Source organism: Scylla paramamosain, chromosome 23 (assembly GCF_035594125.1).
Source record: "Scylla paramamosain isolate STU-SP2022 chromosome 23, ASM3559412v1, whole genome shotgun sequence".
In the NCBI taxonomy this organism is placed as follows: Eukaryota; Metazoa; Arthropoda; class Malacostraca; order Decapoda; family Portunidae; genus Scylla; species Scylla paramamosain.
This window is the reverse complement of record NC_087173.1, coordinates 7,255,904-7,265,485: the sequence shown is the minus strand read 5'-3', so window position 1 is coordinate 7,265,485 and position 9,582 is coordinate 7,255,904. Positions and strand designations below refer to the sequence as shown.

Here is a 9,582-nt window from a genome sequence, read left to right as displayed (position 1 = left end):
TGAGGCGAGGAGATAACTGACAGAGGGGAAGGAGGAGGAGGAAGAGGAGGAGAGGAGAGGAGAGGAGAGGAGAGGAGAGGAGAGGAGAGGAGAGGAGAGGAGAGGAGAGAAGAGGAGAGGAGAGGAGGAGGAGGAAGAGGAGGAGGAGAACAAGAACAAGAAGAACAAGAAGAAGAAAGAGGGAAGAAGAAGAAGAAGAAGAAGAAGAAGAAGAAGAAGAAGAAGAAGAAGAAGAAGAAGAAGAAGAAGAAGAAGAAGAAGACGGACAGAAAGATCTAGAATTTACCAGTGAGAGGGATGAAAGGGTCAGGAAACTGGTTAACTCTTGCATTAGTGAGATAGACGGACTGAACATGGATGAACGTAGGTGGAAAGTCTTGTACTCAAAATAATAACTAACAAACAAAAAATCAATAAAAAGATACTGCTGTTACTTACTTACTGATCTTGTTATGTAGCTGGTAATTTGAGCCGCAGTTATTAACCTCCCTCAATTACTCAGCAAATCGATCTCTTGTTATCTCAAAATATCTTCACCTGGCAATCATAGCGGTGTTAAGATTATGCAAGGTCATTTTTGTATTCAACTGATAAACATTCCTTTGTTTTGTCTGACTGAATAACGCAGAGGAATGATGGGTCTGTACGTGTAGGGAAAGGGAGGCAAGGCAGACAGACAGGCGGTGGAAGGAAAGGCTGCATAAGGAACGACTTGAGGGAGACAGACCAGAGTGAAGGGGGTACAGACAGTGTTGTGGAGAGAAGACTAAAGAGAATCGTGTGGACATAGGAAAAGCTCAAGAAAAAGAACAATTACAGCTGCTGCTACTACTACTGCTATAGAACAACAACAACATCATCAATTACTACTACTACTACTACTACTACTACTACTACTACTACTACAGAAGACTAACGACGACAACAACAACAACAACAACTACTACTACTACTACTACTACTACTACAGAAGACTAACAACAAGAACGACAATAACAATAACTACTACTATTACTATTACTATAGAAGAAAACCACCACCACAAACAACAACAACAACTACTACTACTACTACTACTACTACTACTACTACCACTACAGAAGACTAACAACAAGAACGACAATAACAATAACTACTACTACTACTACTATTACTATAGAAGAAAACCACCACTACCACCACCACCACAAAACAACAACAACTACTACTACTACTACTACTACCACTATCACCACCACACCACAATAAAAACAAATAACCATTACAACGACAATAACAACAACTACTACTATTACTATAGAAGAAAACCACTACTACCACCACCACCACCACCACCACCACAACAACAACAACAACAGCAGCATTACAGAACAACAAACAATAATTAATCTCCGTATATCTACCTACTACTATTTCTCACTCCCCAATCCAACACTGCACTAAACTGACACTGAAATTAATAAAAAAAAAAAAAAACGTATGAGTTTCAAACACCGTGCAAGAAGAAGAGAGAGAAAAAAAAAAAAAAACAGAGCTACATCGGGATTTACCTGTCTATCCCACACAACCTCTCTCCCCCCCCAAAAAAAAAAGAGGTAAGCGGGTGAAGAGGTGTTAGAATGAATCACTTTCACACCCCAGGCGCGCCTCCAACACAAACCAAAAACAATATTGAAAACACGAGAAAGCCACGCGTTTTGATCGATAGAAAAAAGGAGTTAAAAAGTGGGGGGGGAAAAAATGGTACACTGCAAGAAAAAAAAAAATCGTACGATATGATTCAGAGAGAGAGAGAGAGAGAGAGAGAGAGAGAGAGAGAGAGAGAGAGAGAGAGAGAGAGAGAGAGAAACATACCTCACATAAAAGGAATAAAGACCACACACACACACACACACACACACACACACACACACACACACACACACTTCAAGGTACGCCCAACTCAACACTTCGCCTACAAAGGGAAAGTGAAAAGCGCAAAAGTAAGGAAAAAGTGTAAGGTCTGACACACTGACAACACTGGGTGACGTCACACAGTCTACTCGTAAGTACTCAGTCACGCCGGCCGATTTCCTCCCTTCTCCCTCTTCCCTCCTTCACTTACACTCTTCTTGTGATAGCCGAGGGAACAGCATAACTTGTTTCCGCCCATGCTAACACCTACCCGCCTTGCGCTGCCTTTCCTGAGTGCTTTCCTGGGTCTGTGTATGTGCCAGGATATCTTCACATATTCATCGATTAGACCTCGTAGTAGTGTTCTTGCAAAGCGAGTCTACACCATCGTATTTCGGAATCATTCTGATATTTTGTGACAGACTTACTGTGATAGTTCATACAAGTTTACAACACTGTATATATATTTAAACATTAAACAACGCTATTTCTGTGTTTTCCTGTAAGTCAAAACATCTATCTTCTTAGGAAACATTCAGACATCAATCAACATTCATGATTGTTGATGAAGTAGAACAAATTTACATTGTTGTACAATATGCATACTTTACACCACTTATTATATTTTCTTTTATCTAAGTTGGCCAAAATTTATATAGGTTTTCCCTGTACTAACTGTAAACTTTAATTTTGTCAATATTTTGTCAATTATTATTATTAGTAGTAGTAGTAGTAACTACTACTACTACTACTAATAATAATACTAAGTTTGTTATAGAATTCTCTATATGCAGATTAAATATTCATCAACTTAAGAAGCATTCAAATATTCAGCAATATTAACAAAGTGAGCCATCTAATGATTCCCAAAGAAGTTCACGTTTACACAGCTGTTCATACTTAAATGTTATGCCTCAGTGTTTTCCTGCAAGTCAAAACATCTACCTATGTGTTTGGGAAACATTCAAAGGTGCATTCACTGAGGCTCACCGATGCGTTATAATGGAGAGGCGAAATCCATTAGGCGTAGATAATGACACCGGAAGCCGTGATGCGTGGATGTAACTCGCTCACAGGAAGATAAGCGGCAAGTTTATCAAAGCCATCTGGATTCTTTCGTCTATTTACTGTCATCTGTCAGTAATTTTGCCACTTCCAAGTCCACGCGAACACGGGAGCACTGCCGGTGACTCATGCTCTCACTGGCTGACTGATCTGTTACTGTCCTGTTTTGAAACGGGGGAAACTAACGTATTAAGAAAATAATAATAATAATAACAAATAGTACTCTAACCGACTCTAACTTGACTTTTGACGATCTAATCTTCCATCAAATTAACAGTTACAGGTAGTATTATCATCACTATTGTCTGCTCTAGGTCTAGGTTAATATATCGTTACCTGACACTAGAACATTCAATAATATGACACATGGTATGAAATAAAATATGAGAGATGGCTAGAAAGAAAAATACAGTGCAACGTAAGATAGAACTAGAAAACAATAAAATAATAATAATAACAATAAAAAATAAAATATGCTCGAAAAGGAAAGAGAAATAGGAACATAAGTAATAACTAGACCAAGGCAACGAGATTATTGTTATTTACACGTCATCTGGTGACGAGGATGAAAACACGAGAGAGAGAGAGAGAGAGAGAGAGAGAGAGAGAGAGAGAGAGAGAGAGAGAGAGAGAGAGAGAGAGAGAGAGAGAAACATTTCCACTCCCAATATCTCAAGCAAACAGAAGCCAACGCGTGAGAGAGGGAGAACACACACACACACACACACACACATGATCACAGCTGCTGACGCCAAGAGGAGGAGGAGGAGGAGTTGCCGGTTTCGCTATATCCCCAAACGATGAGAAAAGGAAGAGCAGCAAGACGAGAGAACATAAATTGGGAATGGGAAACATGCGATGGTGGTAATTTATGAGGAAACATCACAAGAAGCTTAGGGGAAGGGCGAGGCTGGCGGTGATGGAGGAGGAGGATGAGAGAGAGGAAGGATGGAAGCGCGTTTTTGAGGCAGAGGGGGAGTGAGTGAGGGAGACGAGAAACTGTGGAAAGGAAGGAAGTGGTGATGGGGTGAGAGAAGGACGAGGAGTCGGGGGAGAAACAAGTGTGAGCTGTATAATGATTAGGTCAGTGTTATATATTTAGTTTTTTTTTTTATAATGTTTTTTTAAAGGGTCACGCGCTGAGTTATGTTATTGATAGCACGGGGGGAGGAGGAGGAGGAGGAGGAGGAGGAGGAGGAGGAGGAGGAGGAGGAGGAGGAGGAGGAGAAGGAGGAGGAGATAGCTAAAGATATTATTTTACGTGGTCATGTTACGTATGTAGATGGAGATAAGGAAGATTAGATACCTTATTCAGTCTGCTCCCATTAAGAGTATTGTTCGGCTACTGAGGTATACACACACACACACACACACACACACACACACACACACACACACATATCCTAGGAGATATATTGATTTATAGGAAAGCAATTATAAAAGTGACAATTCATCCTGACACACACACACACACACACACACACACACACACACACACACACACATACACAGAAATGTCCCACTGCCACAAAGCATCAACATCAACAAACTCATCTGTTTAAATGTTTTCATATTACTTCACAAGCAACTTAACAGCATCATAAATTTCTAACTAATTCGTGGCTGTATTTTCACCAACACTGGACGCGGTGACAGACAGTACTAGTAAATTTACTGATAAGCGCATACCTGCAGAACTGAGTGTGTGTGTGTGTGTGTGTGTGTGTGTGTGTGTCATTTAACCTAACCCAGCCACGCCTTCCCCTCACCCTGACCATCGAAATATTGACCAGTACAGCACGCCAAGAGGTCACCTTATCGTGTTTACCTGTGATCACCTTGAGCACCTGGTCACACACGCACACATATATACACACACACAAACACACATACATACACGAAACACGTGACACTTACCTTCCATACAACTTCCTGTCCTCAGCGGAATATAGTTGTTCCTCTTTTACACAATCCGAGTGAGTCTTACTGCCCTAAGCCAGCAGGAACATCGATAAATCCAATATATAAGCGGAGAGTCACACACGAACACCCTCCCCGTGCAGCGTCCGTCTCACTACTGGGGGTTGCGCCTGCGTGTGTTTTGGGGGGACTTTAGGGGGCCGATCCGCCATCTCGCGGCCTCTCAGAAAGACCTCTGTTTTCGACCTTGAGTGTAGCCTAGACTATACTATGTAGGAAGAGAAGTGATGGGAATGGAGGAGGTGGAAGAAGAAGAGTGGGGGAGTGGGAGGAGAGGGGAAGAGAAGCAGAGTATGTAAGAACAGATGAAAATAGTAAGACGAGTAGTAGTAATAAAAAAAAATCTGTTTTGACTTCTTGTGTAGTTTAGAAAATTAATATTTGTAGAAAAAGAAGTAGTGGGAATAGAAGAGCAGGAAGAGGAGGAGTGGGAGAAGTAGCGTAACAGAAGAGAAAGAATAAGACAAAATAATAGGATTAAAAAAAATCTGTTTTTGACCCTGTATAGTTTTCAGGATTACATGTACGAAGACATATAATGGGAGGAGGAGGAGGAAGAGGAGGAGGAGGAGGATTAGGAGAAGGAGAGGGAAGAGAAGTAGAGCATGTAAAAAAAGAGAAAAAAAGAGTGAAGCAGGAGGTAAAAAAAAAAATAATAATAATTAATAAAAAAAGAAAAAAAAAATATATATATATATATATATATATATATATATATATATATATATAGATAGATAGATAGATAGATAGATAGATAGATAGATAGATAGATAGATAGATAGATAGATAGATAAATAAATAGATATAGATAGATAGATAGATAGATAGATATATAAAACTATTTTCAACCTTGTGTAGTTTAGAAAATTATAAGTAGGAATAGAAATACTAGGAAAGGGAAAGGAAGATAATGAGACCAAGAAATGATAGAAGAGTATCATGAAACAATGAGAAGGGAGGAAGAGAGAAGATAAGAGAATGTATGAAGAGATAAAAGAAAAAAAAGAGGTAGACAAAGATAAAAGAAGTGGTGAAAAAAAGAAGAGGTCAGTATTTAGGAAAAAATAAAATGCATGGGAATGGAAGTGCAGGAGAGAAGGAAGACTGAGAAGTAGAAAGAGGTATTTGTGTGAACGGATGCATGAAACATAAAACCAATTAACGAATAATAATATTACTAAACATATCACAGTGGAATAGATTATCTTTTACTTTATATAGGGACTCCATAGATCATGGGGTAATACTGCTTAGAAGTAAAATAGATAAATAGATAAAATGATATATAGATAGATAAAATAGAGTGTATGGTAGATGTTATCTGTCATGGGAAAACCGCATTGCATAAATATTTCAGAGTGCATGACTGTATAAAAAATAGACACATAAAACTGAAATATAATCAGAAATATATTAGATAAATGAATAAAGCGAGGTTCGTATTCGTAGTATCATATCAACACCTTCATTGCTAGAGCTTCTCTGACTTAATAACATGATGTCATGCAAGCTTTGGACGTACTGCTCTGAAAGACATCATCCTTAGCAATTCGAGTGATAGCGTATTCTGAACCTTTTACTGACTTATTTTTCAGTAAGTAAAATCGTCTGAGGTATTGAAATGTAGTGTCGCATATCACCAGTAGTTAGATGATTAATGCTGACTCGTTCATCAAATTATCTCATAACAAAATGGTAGTTTAGTCACAACGATACGCTTTTTTCTATTTTATTTTTTTATTTCTCTTTTTTTTTTCATGATTCATAAGTTCGTGAACCAAGAAAGGGTTGTTCATCACCGAGCGTGAAATGTCTTTAGTCATCCTCCAATGCGGCGGGGGGAGCGGCACAGAAAACGAGAGGAAATCTTCTTCTTCTTCTTATGTGGACATAATTATGGGTGGACGAGATCATGTCCACATATACATATACATGTACATATACATGTGCATATAGATGAAGAAGAAATGAATTGTGTAATTCACCTGTGAAAGATGGCCTGAAGGTTGATTTCTCATGGTATACTGCCCCTTAACACAGATTGATCTCAAATAGAATAATCATATATTTGCATATTGCTTATTGACCTTATGTGAAATTATATGAAATTTAATTTCTCTCTCTCTCTCTCTCTCTCTCTCTCTCTCTCTCTCTCTCTCTCTCTCTCTCTCTCTCTCTCTCTCTCTCTCTCTCTCATATGATACTATACAATAATGAAAAGTACATACACTAACCTAAGCGCACATACACACATACATATATACATACATATTTATATACATACATAGAAACAACTGAAATAATGCACACACACACACACACACACACACACACACACACACACACACACACACACACACACACACACACACACACACACACACACACACACACACACACACACACACACACACACACACACACACACACACACACACACACACACGGGGAATCACAAGCAAGCAAACAGACAAACGAACAAAAACGTTGATGAAATTCTGATTTGTACACACATATTTGCTTACACACACACACACACACACACACACACAGGGCAGTTAAGCTTGTGAGAGTGTAGTGTTAACACTACACTACCACACCACACTACACCACCAATACCACTTTCGTCATTTTATAATTTTTTTTTTTTTTTATTAGCACGCCTAAGATGGTTTTGGTGTTTAAGACTTAAAAAATGTAAGAAATGTATATCAAGTAATATTATCCAACAAAATCTAGTTTAACAATTCGTATTTTCAAATTTAAAGTAAGTCCGTTGCTAGATTTGAAAAAAAAAAATAAACGACGATAAATTTGTGTTTTCTTTATTTATTTGGAAATTAAAGATTTTTTGTATTTAGAATATGTAACATTATCTGGTCTGGCTCTGTTTTTCTCCTCGATATTATAAGGTTTTTGTGGCCCCGTTCGTAAAAATTACAGATTGTATTTTGGATTTTTCTTTATTATTAGTCAGGCTGGAAGTGTTTTTATATTCTAGGTATTTATTAAAGTATATGGCAAGTCAGAATATATAAAGCATTCCAGTCTAGTTTTGTTTTTTCGAATGGTCAATTTCAAAATCGATTAACGTACGTATATCTGTGACGTCATCAGTGACGTCATCAAGTGCTTCTTGACGTAATAAAGTGCTTCTTGCAGCCCCGTTCAGAGCGCCCACTTTGAAAACATTAAGACCCAGACCTAGACATTCCCTCCTCCCTGTCCGCGTCTGTTCGTCAATATTCTCCTCTTTTTTTCTGAGTTTTGCAAGTATTTCCAGGTGTTCTCCAGAATAAGATGTGTAGACTGTTGTAGTAGTAGTAGGAGGAGGAGGAGGATAAAGAAATGAGGAATGGAGGGAGAGGAGAAGGAAGAAAAAGGAGGAATAGAGGTGGAGGATGGGTGGTAATAGTATTAGTAGTAGGGAGGAGAAATGGAGGGGGAAGAGGAGGAGAAAGAGAAAATATGGAATGGAGGATATTAAGTTGAAGAGCATTTATTTATAATTATGTGTGATATATTATTGTACACTTAAAAAGCATCTAATTATTGAATTTTTGTTTTACTGTTTGTGCCTTGTCATACAATAAACAATAAAAAAAATCCTTTCACTACCATTACTGGAAACGTTTAGTGTATTTCTTTCGATATTGTTGTTATTTGGCATAAATATCATTAATAATAGGCCTACATAACATATTTAGGAAACTATAATGTACTTTTCGTAACGCAAACCATCAATTCTTTCTTATTTTTCGTCTAGTATGCAAAAAGAAAGTGGTAAATTCCAATCACACAACACGGGAGCTGGCAATATTTTGGATCTCTCTGCTGATCGTACGCTCCGCCCACTGGGCTTGAGAGCGGAGCGGGAGACCTTCTCCTGTATAGTTCCATGGTCTATCATTCTTGCTCAGTTCGTCATCGTCTTTTTCATTTGTCTCTTGAGATTTATTCTTAAATCTGACACCTTCTTTATTTGTCTCCTGGTGTTTATTCTTAAATATACACCTACTTTCCCAATATTGAATCAATTACAAACAATGGTTACTTGTTTCACTTCACTCCTATAACCAGTGACAATTACAAACTTTTTTTTTTTTTTTATTTTGTTCGTTACCGATTCTACAATAACCCATGACATTTTCCTTTTGCTGAAATAATAAGCCAACACCGAAAGCTTTCCCCTCATACCTACTCATAGTAACACTTTGCTACGATACACGATTATCATTACACATTGCTACTTTTAATATATACCTGTATGAAAATAAATAATAAACAACGAAACAATTGAGTGCATAAATATCTCGAGAATCTCAAGCTTTTAACTGTACAGAAATAATAAGGAAAAAATAATAATGATGAGAGAGAGAGAGAGAGAGAGAGAGAGAGAGAGAGAGAGAGAGAGAGCTGTAATCACCATTAAAAGTTACGTGTTACATTCATCACTGGAGAGCTTCAGGTCGCTGGGACAAGATGAGACTTGTAAGGGTATGGCGCGGTTATAGTGTGGGGAAAAGTGAGGGAGATGGTGGGGTGAGGAGCAGTGAGGCGGTGGGGCGTGGTGGGGAGGGAAGAGGGGCGGGTGCATGAGGCGCAACGTTGCAGCCACACCAAGTGAAACGGAGTAATGGTTGA

General features: G+C 38.4%; 1 protein-coding gene and 1 long non-coding RNA gene across 3 annotated transcripts in view; one reads left to right on the top strand and one right to left on the bottom strand.

Annotated features, from left to right (window-relative positions):
• The window catches only part of LOC135112093 (uncharacterized), a 41,281-nt gene extending 40,529 nt beyond the window's left edge, over nt 1-752 (top strand). The window contains exon 2 of the long non-coding RNA XR_010274058.1: nt 1-752. This exon is cut by the window's left edge and continues 457 nt beyond it. This is a non-coding gene — a long non-coding RNA (uncharacterized LOC135112093).
• Nucleotides 1-5,041, bottom strand: part of LOC135112090 (protein numb-like) — an 81,724-nt gene extending 76,683 nt beyond the window's left edge. For both annotated transcript variants that reach the window (XM_064026050.1, XM_064026055.1), the window contains exon 1: nt 4,876-5,041. The gene's annotated coding sequence lies outside the window, so the exon portion shown is untranslated. The remainder of the gene's footprint in view (nt 1-4,875) is intronic.
• Nucleotides 5,042-9,582: the final 4,541 nt, after the last annotated feature.